Below are 20,474 nucleotides of genomic sequence, written 5' to 3' on the forward strand. Positions count from 1 at the left end.
GCTGGACTGGTTGCGTTTCGGGTCTGGTAGTGTTAACAGGAAGTTTGTTGACGGTCTGAGACAACGTTTGCATATGATGGGAGGTCCTTTGGAGAGCAGCCGACGCGTCCTTGAACGGTTCTTGTTATTGGGCATCTCTGCTACTATGCCAGCATACAGCCACACTTGGTTCCCGTCCTTGTACTTAGCGACCACCCTGGCGCCCACGTACAGTCGCTCCAGAGTAGGGTGATAGTCAAACGCCACGTGGTTCCCGTGCTGTATAGACAACCTCAACCTCTCAACCTCATTTTCAATCAATTTCTTCAACTCATCGCGAGAAACACCCAACTCCACCTCCATACGATCAGTGGTGTCCATTCTGTCACTGTGTCACTCTCTCTTTTTTTTTTTTTTTTTTTGTTTATTGATCATTTTCCAAAACATAAAATAGTGGGTCATACAAATGCATGAGCAGCCAGAGAGGTAATCAAATGATACAGCATCCATATATACCCACAGACGCATACAACAACAACAGCAACAACAACAAAAGAGGATGTAAAAAATAAATGAAGTAAAATAAAATAAAGTAAAAAAGAAAAAAGAGAAACCACACCTAACAAACACACATCACATAGCTTGGAGGTCCAGATATTCAAATAAATTGTCTGTATACCCTAAAACAAATAAGCAGTAGCCTAATATATAGTATAGTGGTCAAGAGTCAGAAATATATGGGGCCCGTATAAATGGTTACACTAGTTAATCACACACATTCAACCTAACCCAGCTGTCCCAATTGAGTAATTTTGGGTAGGTCTACCAGATGGCCTACTCCTTATGGAGCATCTGGCAGGTGTAGGGCCCTAATATAGTTAAGGAAAGAACCCCATGTTTTATAAAATCTAAGTGTTGATCCCCCCCTGACACATCTTATTTTCTCCATTTTAATAAAGTATAAAATGTCCCTAAGCCACACACAGTGAGGTGGAGGATTGGTGGATTTCCACTGCAGTAAAATCAAACGTCTGGCCAGAAGCGTTGTAAAGGCGACCAGGCCAGCTTTATATGATGGTAGTGAGAGATTGGCAGGGAATTTTGTAAATTTGCCACTACCGGCAAATTTACAAAATTGGCACTGGATCAAATACTTATTTTCCCCACTGTATAACAATTTAGGACAGTTTTATGACGGTATTGAAAAATACCGTTGCTTTTTTCAAAAACTGTGGTTTACGCTATTATAGCAAAACCGCCCAACCCTACGTGTCTTTTTGACAGGTTATTTATTTGACATTACATTGTTTACAAAAAGTTCTGTCATCACTCTCATAGCATCTTCATCCACACAGACAGTGGTGCTAGACAAACCCTATTAAGATGTTTATTATATAGAACAATTTATGACGTTTTTATGACGGTATTGACAAATACCATTGCTATTTTCAAAAACTGTGGTTTACGGTGTAACCGTAACACCGCCCAACCCTAATGGGTATATTGGTGCTATGTGGTGGTGTGGTTTGACTGTGGCAGAAGGGTTGCAGTCATTTCTTTCTCGATTCATTCAACCCCTTCTTATGTATGTTATTTCACTACTGTGCCTGACATGACTTGGTGGTACAGCAGACTGTAACTAGTGCTGGATTTTACAAAGTGGTGAATGCCATGATTTTATAAAGTAGTGAATGCCATGTTACATTTACATTTTTGGCATTTAGCAGACGCCTTTATCCAAAGCGACTTACAACAAATGTGTGATGGTATTTTATTTCTTTTCCTAGCACTTTCTAGTGTCTTAAAGCAATTGCGACTTCACTTAATGTTTACATGCACATGTTAAGAATGATATACTTGAATCTCACAAGCATTTCAAATAGACTTTCTGAATGCTGGTTTTCTGTGTTTAGTTTTGAGGAAGGACCAGATGGTGGAATCATTGGGCATTTCCTCCTCCAACAACGTGTTGTTGTTTACGTACTTTGCTTCTCATTTTCATACTCCAGGTTCCCACAGTCAACAGAAGGAAGAGACAGAATGGTTGTACTGATTATTGAAGTACTACATAGCGTGTAAGCTTACTTCCTGATTAGTGTGCAGTGAAATCATTACCACATGGAAAGGAGAAACTAGTATGACATTTTTGCATACTGAAAATGCTTACTAAATAGGTTTTGCAACCGTTGCAGTATGATCATTTCGGGCACGGTCAAAATGGTAACTTATTTGTTCTTATTGAACTCGTTTACAACCCTACATTTCACTCTTCTGGAGATCCTAAGTGCATTGAAATGTAGCATAATTTAGTGGCCTTCCTCTAATGTGAAAGCTCCTTGCAAAAAGACTATAGAGCCTATCATATGAACCGACTAAGCTAAGTCAGAGCTGGTAGCAGCTAAGCAAAGTCTAGAGTGGTATATTAGAGTGACGCTAATGAAGGGTAACATTTTCTCTTGGCTAACGCAAACCTATGGAGCAAATTGCCAGGTGATTTTTGTTTTTCGGATGATTTGTATCCTCCAGTAATTTAATTGGTGCCACTCCTCAAATATACCACTCTTGAGCCACCTGGGGACTCAAAATATGAAATGACAGTTGATACATGACTGTTTGTTACCTCTCTTCAATTGTGTCCTCTAACAGAGGAGATACGATTCCAGTTTAGTTGGGAGTTGTATAGCATATTTTAACAATATTGTATGAAATGTTAATGTTAATATGTAACTTATGTGTATATATTTTATTTTTTTCCCACAAACTCTTTGTAACATAGTAATGAAATTATGTTTACTTGTTAATGCATTGGAAGTTAACATTTTTGATACAGTAGGTTAGATGCAGAAGAATATTTTCTGTATCTTTTAGTTGATCAGAGAAAATTTTAACTGCAACAATCGAACCAGAACTGCCTGGGTTAGAGAGTGGTTTAGTAGTTTATGGTTGTGGTTTAGTGCCTGATGGGAAAACAATGTTTTATAGGTGTGTTTGGAGGTATTATAAACTAACACTGCAATGCTTGCCTATAGGTTGTGCAGTGGTGACAGGTTGTCTTGGTGCTCAGGTGGACTTCAGTAAAGCTACTGATTCAGTGACCTTTAACCTTTGGAATTTAAACACATGTATTAACACATGTAGTTTTTGATACATTTGTATTTTGCCATGCATGAATTTATGCATGTTTTTTTATGAATGTTTTTTGAGTAAATAAAAGATCTCTTCCTCCAAAGATCCAATTGTGTAATCGTGCTAATGATATGCACAGAAACAGTATATATTTTTACCTTTTTGTGAAACACATTGCATTATTGTGTAGGAAATGTTCTATAAATAACAATTAATTAATTAATTAATTGATTGATTTAATTGATTGGATTGTATAGCGCTCCTTCTAACCCGTCTCCATCCTCCCATAGGCCACTGCTCTGAGAATGCTGAAAAGGTGAAAGCATCATGTTACTATTGACACACAATAATGGAAAAGCTCGTGATGGAGGCATTCCACTCCACAGCCTTGACTAAAAACACAAATTATATACCCTCACAGAGCACTTTATTAGCTCCAACATTTGCAGGAAAAGCGCTATACAAATAAAAGTTATTATTATTATTATTATTATTATTATTATTATTATTATTATTATTAGGAACACTATACTAATACTAGGTAGGGCCTCCCAAGATGTTGGAAACATTCCTTTGAGATCTGGTCCAACGGACCCAAAGTGTGCACAAAAGCATTCCCCACACCATTCCGCCACCTCCACCAGCTTGGACTGTTGACACAAGGCAGGTTGGCTCCATGGATTCATGCTGTTGCTGCCAAATTCTGACCCTACCATCTATGTGGCTTAGCAGAAATCGAGATTTGTCAGACCAGGCTATGTTTTTCCAGTCTTCAACTGTCCAGTTTTGGTGATGGTTCTGAATCTTTTTTTCAAGGTAATTTCAACATGGATACTGAAAATACAATGTTTGAAATGAATGAATAATCAATAAATGCGTTTACTACAATGTTGTCTGTGTGCTGCAAGAGTCACTATGAAATGTCCCCGAAGGATGCCTGCACAGGGATGCAAATTGCAGTAATCTTCAAACCCGTTTATTCATGTTAACTTCTGCAACTCATATGACTGACCCTTATTGTACAGTGCTTCGCTTTTCCCTCTTTAGTACAGCGGCTAAGCTCTCGTATTATGAGGAATTGTGCACTTTTTGAAGAAAGCATGACATTTCTACCATAGTTAGTACATACCATAAGGTTTATTTTCAGATGTGGAGGGAAGTCAGATTTGACCCCAGAGGCCCGGGAGAGGTCAAATTCAAGATGGCCGCCAGGCCACTGTGTCTAATGTTCAAACACGCTTAATTTTAGAACCAAACAGAGCAGAAAAACACTTTAGGTGTCCTTTCCAACTAAGTTAGGGATGCCCATTCATTTGGTGATACTTTTGAGATTGCCAGAATTCAAGAAAATGCAATTAGGTCAAAGTCAAGGTCAAATTACATTGAAATTACATGATTACATGAAACTTTGCTTCCATTTTGACACTTGCCGTGTAAATCAAATTTCCATTGACCGCCAGTCAAACTTCTCCACTTCTATCACCCAAAAAGGGGCGTGGACCTGACGGGAGAGCAAAGTACCCGGATGCGTTTGAATTGCATAGAGAGTTTGAATTTTGTCAGTTGTAAAGCGGATGTGTTTCCTAGAACATGTAAATGCAATTGCGTATCACATTATTGCATTACAATTTGAATATTGACTCAAATAACGCAGGCAAAAGTGGCAAATGAATATGCTATTTTGGGATTGCATAGTCATTTGCACATTAGAATGAACTTTTGAATTTTGTCAGCTACAAAGCAGCGCATGACTTTGAAAATTAAATGTCAAATGGCTTTGCATTATAATTTTAATATTGACAGCGAATGTGCACATCAGGTACATGAAAATGCAAATCATTAGAATTGCATTTGAATATTGTCTGAAAGAATGCATGCAAAAGTGGAACATGCAATTGCAATCTCATATTGCATTAGCATTTGAATTGAGTCTACTACAGTATATGCTTCCATAGCTACCGTCACCACTAAGGACTATGGGCTTGCCCTCCCCAATACGCACGGGATAGCTAGGATTCTCGAAAGATATCTTATGTGTTAATACAAATTGATCAGCGAGAACTGCCGCTTCCGAACACTCAGTTACTCTCTGCTCATTGATGTCCATTGCGATGCTGTCAGATAAACAATAAGCCTTAAATTCCTCAAGAAGAATGAGGTCTCGAATTTTCTTAAAACTGTCAATCTTCTCTGACGCACACCAAGGGTCAAATAACAACTCCTTCTCACGAGCAAATCCCACATAAGTGTGTGAGTTGTTCTTCCTGAATGTGCTGAACCTCTGTATGCCTCCGGCACCAATTATAAGCTCTAAGGATACCAGCTTTAACTTAGCTTAAACATTCTGTGCCTTTCCTGTAAGCGCACTCTGGAGAAGAAGTGTCCAGTGATCAGAGGTGTCAAGTAACGAAGTACAAATACTTTGTTACCTTACTTAAGTAGAAATTTTGGGTATCTATACTTTACTGGAGTAATTATTTTTCAGCCGACTTTTTACTTCTACTCCTTACATTTTCACGCAATTATCTGTACTTTCTACTCCTTACATTTTAAAAATAGCCTCGTTACTCCTATTGCATTTCAGCTTGTTTTCATTACAGCTTTTCATCGTTAAAAAAAACACACACAAAAAAAACCTATCCAGATAAGTCGCGCCATCCGGATAGAGTGAATTTGATTGTGGTTGGATGAGAAGTGTCACAGCTCCGCCCCTGGCTCATCAGACGTCGATCAGTGAACGATTAAGAGCGCCCCTGGCTCATCAGCCATCAATCAGTGGTGCCAGGTGTGGACGAATAAGACCGCGACTGGCTCCTACTTAAGCTCTGCTCCTGCTTCCAGTCATCGCCAGATCGTAACCACTTAATGGTTGGTTCATATGCTCGTTCCTGCTACTCTTGACGTTATCCGATACCCTAGCCTAACCCTATAATTCTTAATTAATTCTTAATCGTTCACTGATCGACGTCTGATGAGCCAGGGGCGCTCTTAATCGTTCACTGATCGACGTCTGATGAGCCAGGGGCGGAGCTGTGACAAGAAGTATAAACATTATACCATTCCGACACCCTATTGGTTTGTACGAGATGCATTCCATCTGCTGCACATGACACAAATCACACTCCAGCAAGGAAAGCAGATGTATGTAGCCAAAGATGTCCGTGACCGTGCCAGAGACTCAAAATAACAGCGAAATATCCCAACCAAGCACCAGCATCAACCAGTTTGATAGCCAGGAAGATCAGCCAACCCTTCTCCATCCCTGGCCGTACCTGGAAGAATTTTTTGAAATGGTTGGATGCAAAAACAACTCCTTTCGAATGCACTGCAAGCTCTGCGCACCCAAGTACCACGAGCTAATAATGGCCTTCAAAAACTCACCGTCTAATTTGAAAAAGCATATTGAGGTAAGCTGAAAGTTTGTTATTATCAGTCGACATTTTGTAGTAACCTAGTAACGTACTAATGGTACATTTGCAATGTTTGCTATGGCTAAGAACATGCCATGGTTTGCCTGCTAGCAGTAGGCTATGATTCAATGTTTCATTTGTAATCCTTCATGTGTTGAGGTCGGAGTTTTACCGTGTTTGTTGCTGTAAAGAGTTAATTATGTTCCCACGGGAGAAGAAATGTGCGCGGTGTGTGCCATTAACAATAATGTTACTTTTCAGTCATGCCAGCAGCTGCTTGTGGTCCTAAAACAGCTTTAAGTGGCAATATTCTGGTCTGCTCAACATAATTGCATAGACCAGTGAAACTGCTCCCTAACTTGTAGTCTGACCTCCATTCATGAACTTCCAGCGTGACATTTAATACAGCGGAAGTCCTAGATAGTCTCAGCTTGTGGTTTGAGAGAAATAATATGAATCTCAATCTGTGCCTGTGCATTCATTTTCTCCACAGAAGAAACACCCCACTCGTCTAGAGAGGTACACGCAACTTTCTTCAACAGCCCTCAAAAGGAAGTCATCCACTGAAGGTTCTTTGACCCCACCCTCCAAACAAACCAAGCTGTGGGAGGCTCGAAGAGTGTCCCAGGCAAGTGTGGATGAAGTAGTCCTCAAATTCATTGACCAAGGCTTGCACCCACCACACATTGTTCAGCAACAGGGCTTCATTGAGCTTGTGCAACATCTTCAGCCAAATACAAATGTCATGACGCGTAATACTGTTGTTAACAAAGTCACAAAGGCCTCTGTTGAAATGAAAAGAAAACCGAAAGCTGCCCTTAGTGAAATTGAGTTCATAGCAACAACAACAGACTGCTGGACGGCACACCGTCGCGGTTTCATTGGTGTCACTGCGCACTGGTTTAACCCCCAGACCATGCAGAGATCCTGTGCTGCCCTGGCATGCAAGCAACTTAAAGGGTCACATACCTTTTCTGCCCTGGCTGGTGCCCTAAATGATATTCACACAGAATTCAATGTCAGAGAGAAGATTGTTCGCACTACAACTGACAACGGATCAAACTTCCTGAAAGCCTTCAGAGTTTATGGGCAGACTGACGAGAACAACAATGCTGAACCTGTAGGAGAGGGTGATGGAGAAGAGGATGATTGTGGCCAAAATGATGATAACGATGAAGAAGAGGAAAGCCTTGAGGGTGTTGAATTTGTTGATGCCGGAGCCCTGTTGGAAGAAGATGACTACTTAGAATACCAGCTACCCAAGCACCATCGCTGCGCCTGCCACCTCCTCAATTTAGTGTCCACAGTTGATGCTTCAAAAGCAGAGGTCAACCCACTGTACAAGCGCGTGTCAAGGTCCACATTTGCCAAATGCTCTAGCCTGTGGAATAAAAGTTCAAGATCAACCACCGCATCTGAAGTAATTGAAGACCACTGCAAACTCCAACTCGTAAGGCCTGTTGCTACAATGTGGAATTCACTCTTCTCAGCCGTAGAAAGAATAGTGAGAATAACACGAGAACAAGGCGAGGGAGCCCTTGCAGCTGTCTGCAGTGAACTAGATACACCCAAGTAAGTGCTTGTTTTTCTGCCTTACAGTTAATGAAGTGATTAACAATAGATTAAGTCACAGTTTTATACTTGGAATACTGTAGAACACGTATGCACTATGCCAATATGCAGTCCCCATATTTACTATGAATGTGATTTGTAGCAACACAACTTCATTTCTAAAAGTCTCAGATGACAATATTTTTCCTTTTTAATGATCAGTTCCTCCAGTTGAAGGTGCTACATCAAGTAGACGTAATGTTCCATGTTGTGTTTTTCTCTTCTTCTTTGTACAGGTTTACTCCAGTGGAACTTGCATTTCTTGCAGAATATGCGAAGACAATGAGCCCAGTTGCAAAGGCACTGGATGTTCTTCAGGGAGAAACCAGTGTGCAGATGGGATGGTTGGTCCCCACCATAACTCTGCTAAGGACCAAGCTACAGCACCTTCAAGTCGCCTCCAAGTTCTGTGAGCCTTTGATTGCTGCACTTCTTTCAGGCCTTGAGAAACGCTTCGGAGAGATGCTTGCAGATCCAGAACTGATAGCCGCAGCCATTCTAGTTCCCAAATTTAAGACCTGTTGGACAAGTGACGAAAATGTCCTCAAACTTGGTAAGTGTCTCACTTCCGCTTAATATGTGTAATTTCTATGAAGACAGTGAAATTAGTTTGAAATTACATTTAATGACACACACACACAACACTATCCAATACACAGTTACAATACTGCCATATAGTCTAAATTGTCATGATTTTAGTTTTTTATTCCACAGGCCTTCACTATATCAGAAGCCACTTGGACTGTCAGGACGAGAAACACTTCAGTGAGGGCTCCCAATCGTCTGAGGAAGAGGACTTCTTTTCCTCCTTGAAGAAGACCGGCCCTCTTGAAACGTCCCAGCAGTTGGATGCGTACCTGGGGTGCCCAGGAGACACAGTAGAGGTACTGAAGACCTTCCCAGCTGTGTGCCAGCTATCACTCAAACTTAATACGGGACTCCCTGCCTCAGCAGCCTGTGAAAGACTGTTTAGTGTCGCAGGGCTGATCTTCAGGCCAAAAAGAGCATGCATTGGCTCAAAGAACTTTGAGAACCTGCTGCTTTTGCGGCTGAACAAAGCTTATTGGTAACTCTGATGCTGATGTAGATTGTGTGTATGTGTGTTTTTTCAGGAAATATTGAATCACTACTTTGTTATGGTTTGTATGGTTTTGCCCTCACAGTTCCAATAAAGGCTATTGACTTTTGACTTTTGACGTTTGACTTTTGACGTTTGACTTTTGACGTTTGACTTTTTGCACCATTACAATACTTAGGCAACTAGTCATCATATCTTCCGTGTTCACATGTTAATGCTCAGTAGTACACATATATGGTTCTTTAATGTATTTGCATTGTACTAAAATGTGTTCATTTTCAATGGGCATAAATGCGTCTGAAACAAGTGCATCCCAAATGTTTCAACATTAACATTTTAATAATAACATAATAGTCATTATGGCCTTTAGAAAAATGTTTTTGGGGGGGGAGGTGGGGTAGTGCACTATAGGCCCCTGTGGCGTGGCCTAAGCTTTTGTCCTTAATGGCATTTTTCCCCCCTTACATTACTTTTACTTTTATACTTTAAGTAGTTTTGAAACCAGTACTTTTATACTTTTACTTGAGTAAAAAGCTTGAGTTGATACTTCAACTTCTACAGAAGTCTTTTTAAACCATAGTATCTATACTTCTACTTGAGTAATGAATGTGAATACTTTTGACACCTCTGCCAGTGATCCTTAAGCCCAATTTATACTTCTGCGTCGAATTTAGGCGCGGCTACGCCGTAGCCTACGCAAGGGTTCTCCCAATTTATAGTTCTGTGTCGAATTTACTCGCGGCTACGCCGTAGCCTACGCAAGGGTTCTCCCAATTTATAGTTCTGCGTCGAATTTACGCGCGGCTACGCCGTAGCCTACGCAAGGGTTCTCACAATTTATAGTTCTGCGTCGAATTTACTCGCGGCTACGCCGTAGCCTACACAAGGGCTCTCCCAATTTATAGTTCTGTGTTGGTCGGTCTGCGTCGCGTTGGTCGGTGTACTCATAGCGGCATAATATAGTTTTTTTTGTTATGCTTGTTGTAAAGAAAATGTCTATAATGCATTGAAATGACATTAAACTAAGATAATACGATGGTTATCATAATTTTTCAAATCTTTAAGTAATTACAGAAAAGTAAATGACATTTCTGTCATGGCTTCCGCATTTACGAGAGAGTCGGAATGTGACGCTACCAAGCGGACCAATCACAGTTCTTATAACTTTACATTAAATATGTCTTATCATCATCCACTGTCAAACGCCACAGGTAATCATTTATTTCTAAATAAACAGGATTGTACATCTCGTAAATGTGAATCGCGCTCCTTATGGGAAGGCTGTGCTTGACACTTCCATGGGGCGCTCCGTTGGAACGGTGTACTCATAGCGGCATAATAGCGATTTTTTTTGTTATGCTTGTTGTAAATAAAAGTTCTATGATGCATTGAAATGACATTAAACTAAGATAATACGATGGTTATCATAATTTTCCAAATCTTTATTAATAAGTAATTACAGAAAAAGTAAATGACATTTCTGTCATGGCTTCCGCATTTTGGCCTACGAGAGAGTCGGAATCATGTCGGAATCATGTGCTACCAAGCGGACCAATCACAGTGCTTACGGTCTGCGTAGGCACTGCCGCGTAGTTACATTTTTGGAGAGGTGCGCGTCAACCTACGGCGTAGGCTGCGGGCCTACGCAAGCTAAGGCGTAGGCTACGCCGTAGATTTTATAATGTAGAAATTGGGCTTTAGGCCATTGAAGCGTGGCCGCCACATTCTCAAACATTGCAAAATATTTTTCAACATCCTTCTGTCAGGTTGGGGATCGCTCTACTGTTGAGCGACCCTTTGGCGCCCCCTTTGATGTGTATTGTTTCTCTGTCTGTCCTAATGTCTGTGATTGTTAACAGCTGTGAGTGATTGTCTTGGTCTATTTATATCCCCCTGTGTTTTCCCTCTGTGTCGGTTGTTCACTTTACGTTGCGTTGTGTGTGGTGCGTGTCCTCGTAGTCTTATCGCAGTCTTATCGCTCCTCGTCTGCCTAGGAGATAAGTACCTTATGACTATTGTAAGTAGTTTGCATTGCCATATTATATTGACGGCGTTTTGGGAGACAAAAGCCAACTCCCCTTTTGTTTTGTTGTTTTTGATTTGTATTATTATTTACGCATTCATCGGAGACTTGCTTTCTCCTCTTTTGTTTCATCCCTTACTGTGCGGTTTATTATTCATGTTGCTCAAATAAAGAGTACCTTTATTTTGAATCATATCCCTGCATCGATCTATTCTGTTCTGCTCTGCACCTGGGTCCAAATACATTGACTAACCGTAACACCTTCTCTGAGAACTGGGGAACAAGACGAATAAACTTGGTGACATCAAACTTAGCTTCATGTGGTTCTTGGGCGCTCATGCGACGCCTCCTCCATCTTCCTAATTTCAAGCTCATGCTGCGTTCACGTGCGCGCTCAGCCTCGCGGACACTCTCCGCCTTAAAATCCGACCTGGGTCGCGTTCAGAGGTGGTATTATATTGGATACATGTCTGATATGCCAAGTCGCGTTTGATGCGACTTTTACGTCACTCTAGCAGGGTTGCCAGATGGGATTGACAATTTACAGCCTAACCAGCCCATAACCGCTAAATCCAGTAGTCCATTCGGCGGTAACCCGCCCCATCTGGCAACCCTGCACTCTAGACGCAATTGCTCATATTATATCTTGCTCATATCTTTACCGGCTTCCGCTGCACAAAAAATTGAAAATGAAACCGGTTGTGACATGTTATCCTATATATTATATATCATATATCTAGATATACTTGCAGTATACAGAGTAGACCTGTATCCTACAAAGAGACTTACTGTAGATTTAGATTTAGTAATCTAAAAATGTATTAGGCCCATATACGTTCTTATATTATACATTTTTTATTTTTATTTTACTTGATCTTTTCAGTTTGTAAAGCGTCTTTGAGTGTCTAGAAAAGCGCTATATAAGTCTGTGTATTATTATTATTATTATTATTATTATTATTATTATCCATGGTTACTTCTGTAAACAGTGCGCTGCGCATGACATCCTGACGTCATTGTTATTGTCCTTCTGCGCATGCCGGTCTGTTCAGGGCCGTGGAATGTTCACACTAGTCAATGTACAGTAGGTCAAATATAGGTCACATTTTAAAAGTCATGTGAACTGCCCAAAAAAAATCGGATCTGTGTAAAAATTCGGAATTGAGCATCAAGACATTGAAGTATAAAATCCAAATGGGTGAGGAATAAAGTTGATGCTAAAAAGAAAGTTGGATTAAGACAATTTTGTTCAGATTAATCTGGGCTCGCTCAACTGTACTGTATAGGTCACTGCCGTGGTCAACCAGCAATTGAGCAAGGTACAAAGGAATGTTACTATCTTTATAGATGGCGGTCAACAAGTTGGCCATAAAACATCAGGCACACCTGGGTCTTGACTTGGCGCCAGGTAGAGTAGAATCCTTATCACCTTACTATGGGAACCAAGTCAGTTAAGATAAAGAGATGAGATGGATAAGAGATGCCGTAGTAAGAATGTCCTTAACAGACCAGACAGCAATGTCGCTGAAGGAAACTCCAGGCTTATTTTGATTAGATTAGATTTATTGTCCCCAGGCGGAAATTCATTTTCACACCACTGTACAGTATACATACATACATACATAAATGATGAATGAATGAATGAATGGTCTTTATTGTCATTGATATAGTACAGGTACCATACAACGAAATTTGGGAGGGGGGGCTCCCCTGGTGCTAGGAAAAAAATACTAAAAACAAGAAGGGAAAAGAGCTGGTTTACATAAATAAAGGCTATATACACTATCCACTATACTATACTAAACAAATAAAACACTGTGCTGTACTCTATGCTATGCTATAAATATCCTAACATTTCCTATCTCTGAACCTTATGTACCCGAGGGTTGTCATATTGCACATAGTATTATTGCACATTCATTTAAAGTGTCGCAGTTTGCAGGTTTGAAATGTTCACAGTTGTGTTTCAGTATTGCACTTGATTACAATCTAGTAGCTGCCATCAAATTGTCTAGATTGTCCAGGGCCTAGAACCTAGGTCTTTGCTGTGTTCAGGGCCTGAATGGCCCTGGGGTAGAAGCTGAGCTTCAGTCTATTTGTCCTTGCGGACATGGTCCTGAACCGCCTGCCCGAGGGCAGCCGAACAAAGTGTTCGTTCCCAGGGTGGGATGGGTCTCTGGAGATCTTGGAGGCCTTCCTGAGCCAGCGTGTGTTGTACAGCTCTTCCAGAGAGGGGAGGGGGGCGCCGATGATCTTCTGGGCCGATCTCACGACTCTCTGTAGCGCTTTCCTCTCTGCGGCTGTGCAGCTGGAGAACCACACGCAGATGCAGTAGGTGAGGATGCTCTCCACTGTGCAGCGGTAGAAGGTCACAAGCAGCTCCTGTTTGAGGTGGTATTTCCTGAGGACTCTCAGGAAGTAGAGCCGCTGTTGTGCCTTCTTGATGATGGCTGCTGTGTTGGTCTTCCAGGACAGGGCATCCTGTATGTGCACCCCCAGGAATCGGAGGGTTGAGACTCTCTCCACGCTCCCTCCATCAACGAGCAGGGGCTGGACCTCAGATTTTTTCCTCCTGAAGTCCACAATGATTTCCTGGGTCTTTGACTGGTTCAGCAGCAGGTTGTTAACCTTGCACAGCTTGCCCAGCTGCTCCACCTCCTCCCTGTACTCCGCCTCGTCCCCCCCCGAGATGCAGCCCACCACGGTGGTGTCGTCTGCAAACTTTATGATGGAGTTGCTGGGGTGGACGGGGGTGAAGTCGTAGGTGTAGAGGTTGTAGAGGATGGGGCTTAGCACGCAGCCCTGGGGGGACCCAGTGCTGAGTCTGAGGGCTGTGGAGGTGTGGGAGCCCACCCGCACCCTCTGGGGGCGGTCAGACAGGAAGTCCTTGATCCATGCACAGATGGAGTGTGATAGTCCCAGGTCTAGTAGTTTGGTCACTAGCCTGTCTGGAAGGATGGTGTTGAAGGCAGAGCTGAAGTCCACAAAGAGCAGTCTCGCGTAGCTGTTCCCCCTCTCCAGGTGGGATAGAGTGGAGTGGAGAGTCGTCGCGATGGCGTCCTCTGTGGACCTGTGGGCTCTGTAGGCGAACTGGTATGGATCCAGGTTGGGCGGGAGGCGTGTGACTATGTGGGCCCGGACCAGTTTCTCGAAGCACTTCATGATGATTGGTGTGAGTGCCACCGGGCGGTAGTCGTTTAGGCAGCTCACCGTGCTTTTCTTCAGGACTGGGATGATTGTTGAGGTTTTCAGGCAGGGTGGGATGGTGGCCTGGGACAGGGACTGGTTGAAGATGTTGGTGAAAACCCCGGCCAGCTGGTCGGCGCAGTCCCTCAGCACCCGTCCCAGGACGCCATCCGGCCCTGAGGCTTTTCTGGGGTCCACCGCCTTCAGCACGCGTCTCACTTCATGCTCTGTGAGGGTGAGGCTGCTGAGAGCTGGAGAGAGTGGTGTTTGTGTTGTGGTTACCTCTGTTCGCCCCTCGTCGAACCGGGCGTAGAAGGAGTTCAGCTTTTCCGCCAGCAGGGAGTCGTCCTCCGCGGCTGTGAGCCTGTTGGCTCTGAAGTTTGTCATGTGTTGAACCCCCTGCCACACCCGCCAGGAGTCGTTGCTCAGGAAGCATTCCTCAACACCGTATAACACAGACAACAACAGACAGTACTACACATGACAGTGACAGATACATAAGTACACACACTCAGTGCGGTCTATTATTTAAGGCAACAATGGCTGCGGGGATCAGGGTTATTGCTTATCAAAATAAACCTAGATTTTCCTTTAGTGACGTTGATGGAATACCCACCTGGTGAGGGTTTTAGACCAAAACAAACTCGTCACGGCATTCTCATGAAACGTGACAGAAGTCTCCATCAGTACCTGCATAAAGTCAGCAAGTACTAAGACAACAAAACATAGTTTTCAATCAAAGGTCATGATCGCACTAGTCCTGCAGGTCCATCTGCATAGTTGTAGTCAAACCTACAGTGTGGGTCTACTGCTCTGAGATGATCCCCTGGGGTTTAGTGAGATAGGGTGTAGTGAGAGCACAGCTTAATAATAGTTTACTGCCCTGCCCAGTAGGGTATGTTCTCATACTTCATTAATCCATGTTAGGGATGGGTCAATACCAGTGGTGTAGTCTAGTTTTTTCTAGTGGGTATACTGTGATTTTTCCCTCCCAGCCTCATATCGTTCATTTCGGAACGCCATGAAAATAAGTCTGCGCTCCCTGTCTAACGTTATATAATATATAATATTATATGTTATAAGGCTGATCTGTGCATGATAGTGCTGCATTTTGACATATTTCATGTCGCATCTCCCCCAGTTGATGGTACATGACGCTATAGTCAGTCCCAATGGTCCAAAAGTCAAGTGCTTCGTAACACAGACGGGGTGAATTTTACGAATGAAAGTGTGAAAGTTCTGTCACAAAACGCTGTTACGTATCCTCATACATTTTTAAATGGGTATGCGGAAATCCTTGGCCTTTCCTAGTGGGTATACGGCGTAGTCCTGCGTATCACGTAGACTACACCACTGGTCAATACCATGTGAGCATAGACCGTTTACTAGTGGATGTTGTTGGGTAAATATCAATGAGGATTCTGCATTCCTATTTTCATTGTGGAAAGTATGCATTTCATAAGTCAGTATACAATGTCAAATTATTTCATTAACTGAGTTCAAGTGGAATTGGATTAGTTCTCTATAGAATCATATCACTAATTCACCTAAGTACTAATTTGTCTATACCGTTCACCTTGTTATTTATGAGAATCCATTTCATAACGTCATTTCCTGAGAATTCGAAACAATCTATTTGTATGCTTTTATGGGAATCAGAGTAGAGTAAAGTTCTACTTTATTAGTGTATGAGGTGCTATTAGCTTTCAGCAGCAGATATTAGATAGTAAATCTAGTAAATTGCCCCTGTTGTATGAAATGTGCTATACAAATAAACTTGCCTTGCCTTGCCTTGCCTAAATCCAGCACAACAAACACAGAAACAATAGCAGAAACAATAATAATAATAATAATTCATTAAATGTATATAGCGCTTTTCCGAGGCTCAAAGACGCTGACAATATAGGGGATATGGGAAACACAAAAACAACAAGTAACATGGAACACAGAGTCAGCGAACGGGGAGGGGGGGGGGGGGGGGGGGGTGGTGGGGACAGGGGAGGTGGTTAGGGGTAGGGGGGGCTGTATGCATGTCAGGGGGGTGGCAGGGTTAGGGGAGATGGGTAGGGGTAGGGGAGGTTGTATGGGTGTCACGGGGGGGGGGGGGGGGGCGGGGGCGCCGGGATGGGGGGGTTTTAAGGTGGGAATTAAAAGTGAGAAGTGAGGGTGAGTCTCTGAGTGGTTGGGGGAGAGAGTTCCAGAGGCGGGGTGCAGCTCGTGAAAAGGCACGGTGACCGCCAAAGCCTTTGAGTTTTGAGGGTGGGACAGTGAGGGGAACAATGGATGAGGATCGGAGGGTACGGGTAGGGCGGTGGGGGAGAAGGAGGTCAGTCAGGTAATACAATACAATAAGCCAGAAAATACCACAGTGCCACGAATACCCATCACTCAAAACATGAAGGTTTAGATGGTGAGGAGGCAGAGGAACAAAGGGCAGAATGAGGAACAAAGATTTTATCAGGTGCATGAGATATGAGACATGAGATATGAGACATGAGATATGAGACATGAGATATGAGACATGAGATATGAGACATGAGATATGAGACATGAGATATGAGACATGAGATATGAGACATGAGATATGAGACATGAGATATGAGACATGAGATATGAGACATGAGATATGAGACATGAGATATGAGACATGAGATATGAGACATGAGATATGAGACATGAGATATGAGACATGAGATATGAGACATGAGATATGAGATATGAGATTTGACATAGTCTTGTTGCTGATGCAGACATCATTGAACATGTTATAGTATGGGTGGATAACAATTAAGCGATTATTATTATTTGTAAACTGTATGTTTTACAGGTCATGAAAATGTAAAAGATGATCTACTGTGTGTATTGTGTTCACTATACAGTGTTTCCTCATAATATGAGCCTACCCCTTTACAGGATAACCCTTTAGGGGTATAGCCTACCCCTTTACAGGATAACATTTGAAGAAAGAAAACCGGTCTGGTTTTGGACAGCACCCAAAGTACAAACGTAATGCTATCTTAGGGTGTCGGAGAACATGTCAACACACAACCACTCTACTCTACCAACTCTACGGTAACCAAAACTATGTGGACCTTCAAGACAATCTGTTACTGTCACATTTGTATGACAAACAAAACTGTCCTGATTGGGTACTGCTACCAAAGTTAAACACAAAATAAAATCAAAGTTCACATCATGAATGAATGAATGGACTTCATCATATCATAGTTATTTTCCAATTTGTTCAGAAACCTGTAGCAAACGCTTGGCAAACGCCTTATTCCAAAGCGATTTACAATCAATACAAAGGTCCATGCTTAGTTTAGATACATAACCAAATGCAGCGGGAGGTGCTCATCTCAGGAGTCAGCCACACAACTCAAGAGGAGCTGAAAACCCTTCTTTTGTATATTTAAGCGTTATGGAAGGAGAAGCCGTGGATATCGGCACAGCTAGCGGGTTCCAGTTCCATACGTTTTTTGTTTTTGTTTTTGTTTTTTACAACGGTTGCAACGGAATGCAAGAGGAACATGTTCATGAAATTAAAAGAATATTAACAGAATTCCACATGAAAATTAGGATGATCAAACAAGACCCGAGGACAGATGATACAAAATTAATAAATAACTTTGCTGGAACATTTCTTTCAACCTCAATACTTATCTAAAAAAATCTAAATGTCAAAACCTTTTTTCTTCTGGGTCTCGGTTGGGTTAGGCTTAAACAATTGTCAAACAAGCATCATTGTGTGACGTAAACCGGTTCAGCAGAGATGTCTGTACGATGACTGATGGAAGGCGTCTGCTAAATGCCAACAATATCAGTAGGCTGTAGAAATAGCACTTGATGTCATCAGCGCGATGCATCAGTGTCATGACATTTAATCTCAGTTTTCATCTGGTCAAATTTTTTCTTCGAGGCGACTACAGGTAAATACGCGCTTTAGTTAAATTAAGATATTTTATCATGGTTAATTGATATGATAATTGTGCGAATGAGTGTTTGTTTCAGGAGGATGTAGAGTTTGAAACGTCCCCTTAGGCTCTGTCTTACATTACTAGTAGTAATAGTAGGCTACTATTTGTTTGATTCAACATCGATTCATTTTATAGGTTCATTTCATAAACGTGTAGAAGCAAATAAATTAAAGACTAAGCAAAGCAAGTCGAATTAGAAAGCTAAATAGCTGAAAAAAAGAGAATGGTGTTTTGTGTTTATTTTGTCACCGTTTTCTAAAAGGTGTGTCTAAAAGGTTTGTAGATCGGTAGAAGGTGATAGAAGGTGTTTTCTGTAGCCTAAGGTTCATATTTTTGTACAAACAAAATAAAAAAAGAGTACTATTACTACTAATAATGTATTACGTTTATAAAGCGCTTTTATTATTTATCTTATTTTATACAAGAACAATCTCAAGGTATATACAATAAAAGATAAATAAAATGTGTTAAAAAAAATGGGGGGGGTTTTCATTAGTTGTCAGTAATAATCATCAAAATTAAAAGCAATAAACACTTGAAATATATCAGTCTATGTGGAATGAATGTATACATTATACAAGTTTCACTTTTTGAATGGAATTACTGCAATAAATCAACTTTTTGATGATATTCTAATTATATGACCAGCACCGCGTGTTACGAGTTAACCAGTTTCATAATGACTAATTACCATTAATGACACCGTGAATATTAATATGATATTATTCTTCCTATACTCTTTCTATAATTCTATATTAGACTACTACTTTTGCAATTATTATCGTCAATTATGTTATAACCTTGTTCATCACATTTAAACAAACATATATTATAACAGTGATTTTGTTATTTCCATGCATCTTTAGATCTCTCTATTCTGTATGAATATAATGATGTAATGTGCATTATTATTATTTATTCATCTGTAGGACGTTGCTTGATGCTTGCAGGTGACATCATTGATTGCATCTGTAATCTTACCTAATTCAAGACAAAAAGTGTGATTACTTTTGGTGTTAAATTGATGATAGCAAAAAAATAGACCAGTCAGGACTGGACTGTATTTGAATGTCAAATGTAGTATTTCATAAACACCTCTATTATAAAACCAGTCTTTGTTTTTCTTATGTAAATAAATCATGTATCATTATTTTATTCACAGTTGCTGAAAATCCCCTCAGATGAAAATCCAACCAGTGTCCGGCTACCCTACAGTAAAAATATATTTACAAAATGGGTTTCTTCAATGAAAGCCAAAGCAGGGTCCTCGTGCTTCTACTTTGCTCAAGCTCTATGACTGTGTTTTGTTTTTTGAATGGTCAGATATCAACCAACCCCTTTTGGGATTTTTATAAATATGCCCACGCCATACTGAACGAGACGTCCTCTGACGTCATTCCTTCTTGTGCCTGTCACACATGTATGACAGAGCCAGGGGATGATGCCTGGTTTGTGCAGCGTTTCAGACAATCTCTTTATCCATTTCTTACAAAAGCAAACATGGATGTCACTGGGAATACCGTCAGGTGGTGGAAGGTAAATACTTCCTGTGTTATTGAAGATTAATTACCCACAATTCAACTGTCAACATTTTCACCGTACCTAACCTTTTTACTTCACTTTAATTGTTTTCATTGGGTTATCAATACCAGCAGAACTTATATGAGGGGCGGATAGAATTGCAGTAAAAAGTTCTGTTTCAGGGTTTCTGCTCATGTATTGCTTGTCATCATCAGAGGATGCAGAAGGATAGAGGAGACTTCGGCAAAGCGGTGGAGGAGCTGTTTCAAGTCATCCCTGATGAGCTGCTGTACCTGGATGCAGGACCTGACCGCTGTAGGACCTGTGCTGTGGTGGGGAACTCTGGGAATCTCATGCGGTCCCACTATGGAGCCCACATTGACCTCAATGACGTCATCATAAGGTACTGATAGGTGTGCTGCATCAGTCTGTTTGCCAGGGAGATTAATTGAGTGACATCTTTGACTGAAACTTCGACAAGCATTTGCTTTTACAAGAGTAATGTTACAACATGTTTTACAAGAGTAATGTTACAACATGTTTTAAAAGCATCTAACATTGAT

Source organism: Nansenia antarctica, assembly GCF_963989245.1.
Source record: "Nansenia antarctica genome assembly, chromosome: 2".
Lineage (NCBI taxonomy): Eukaryota > Metazoa > Chordata > Actinopteri > Argentiniformes > Microstomatidae > Nansenia > Nansenia antarctica.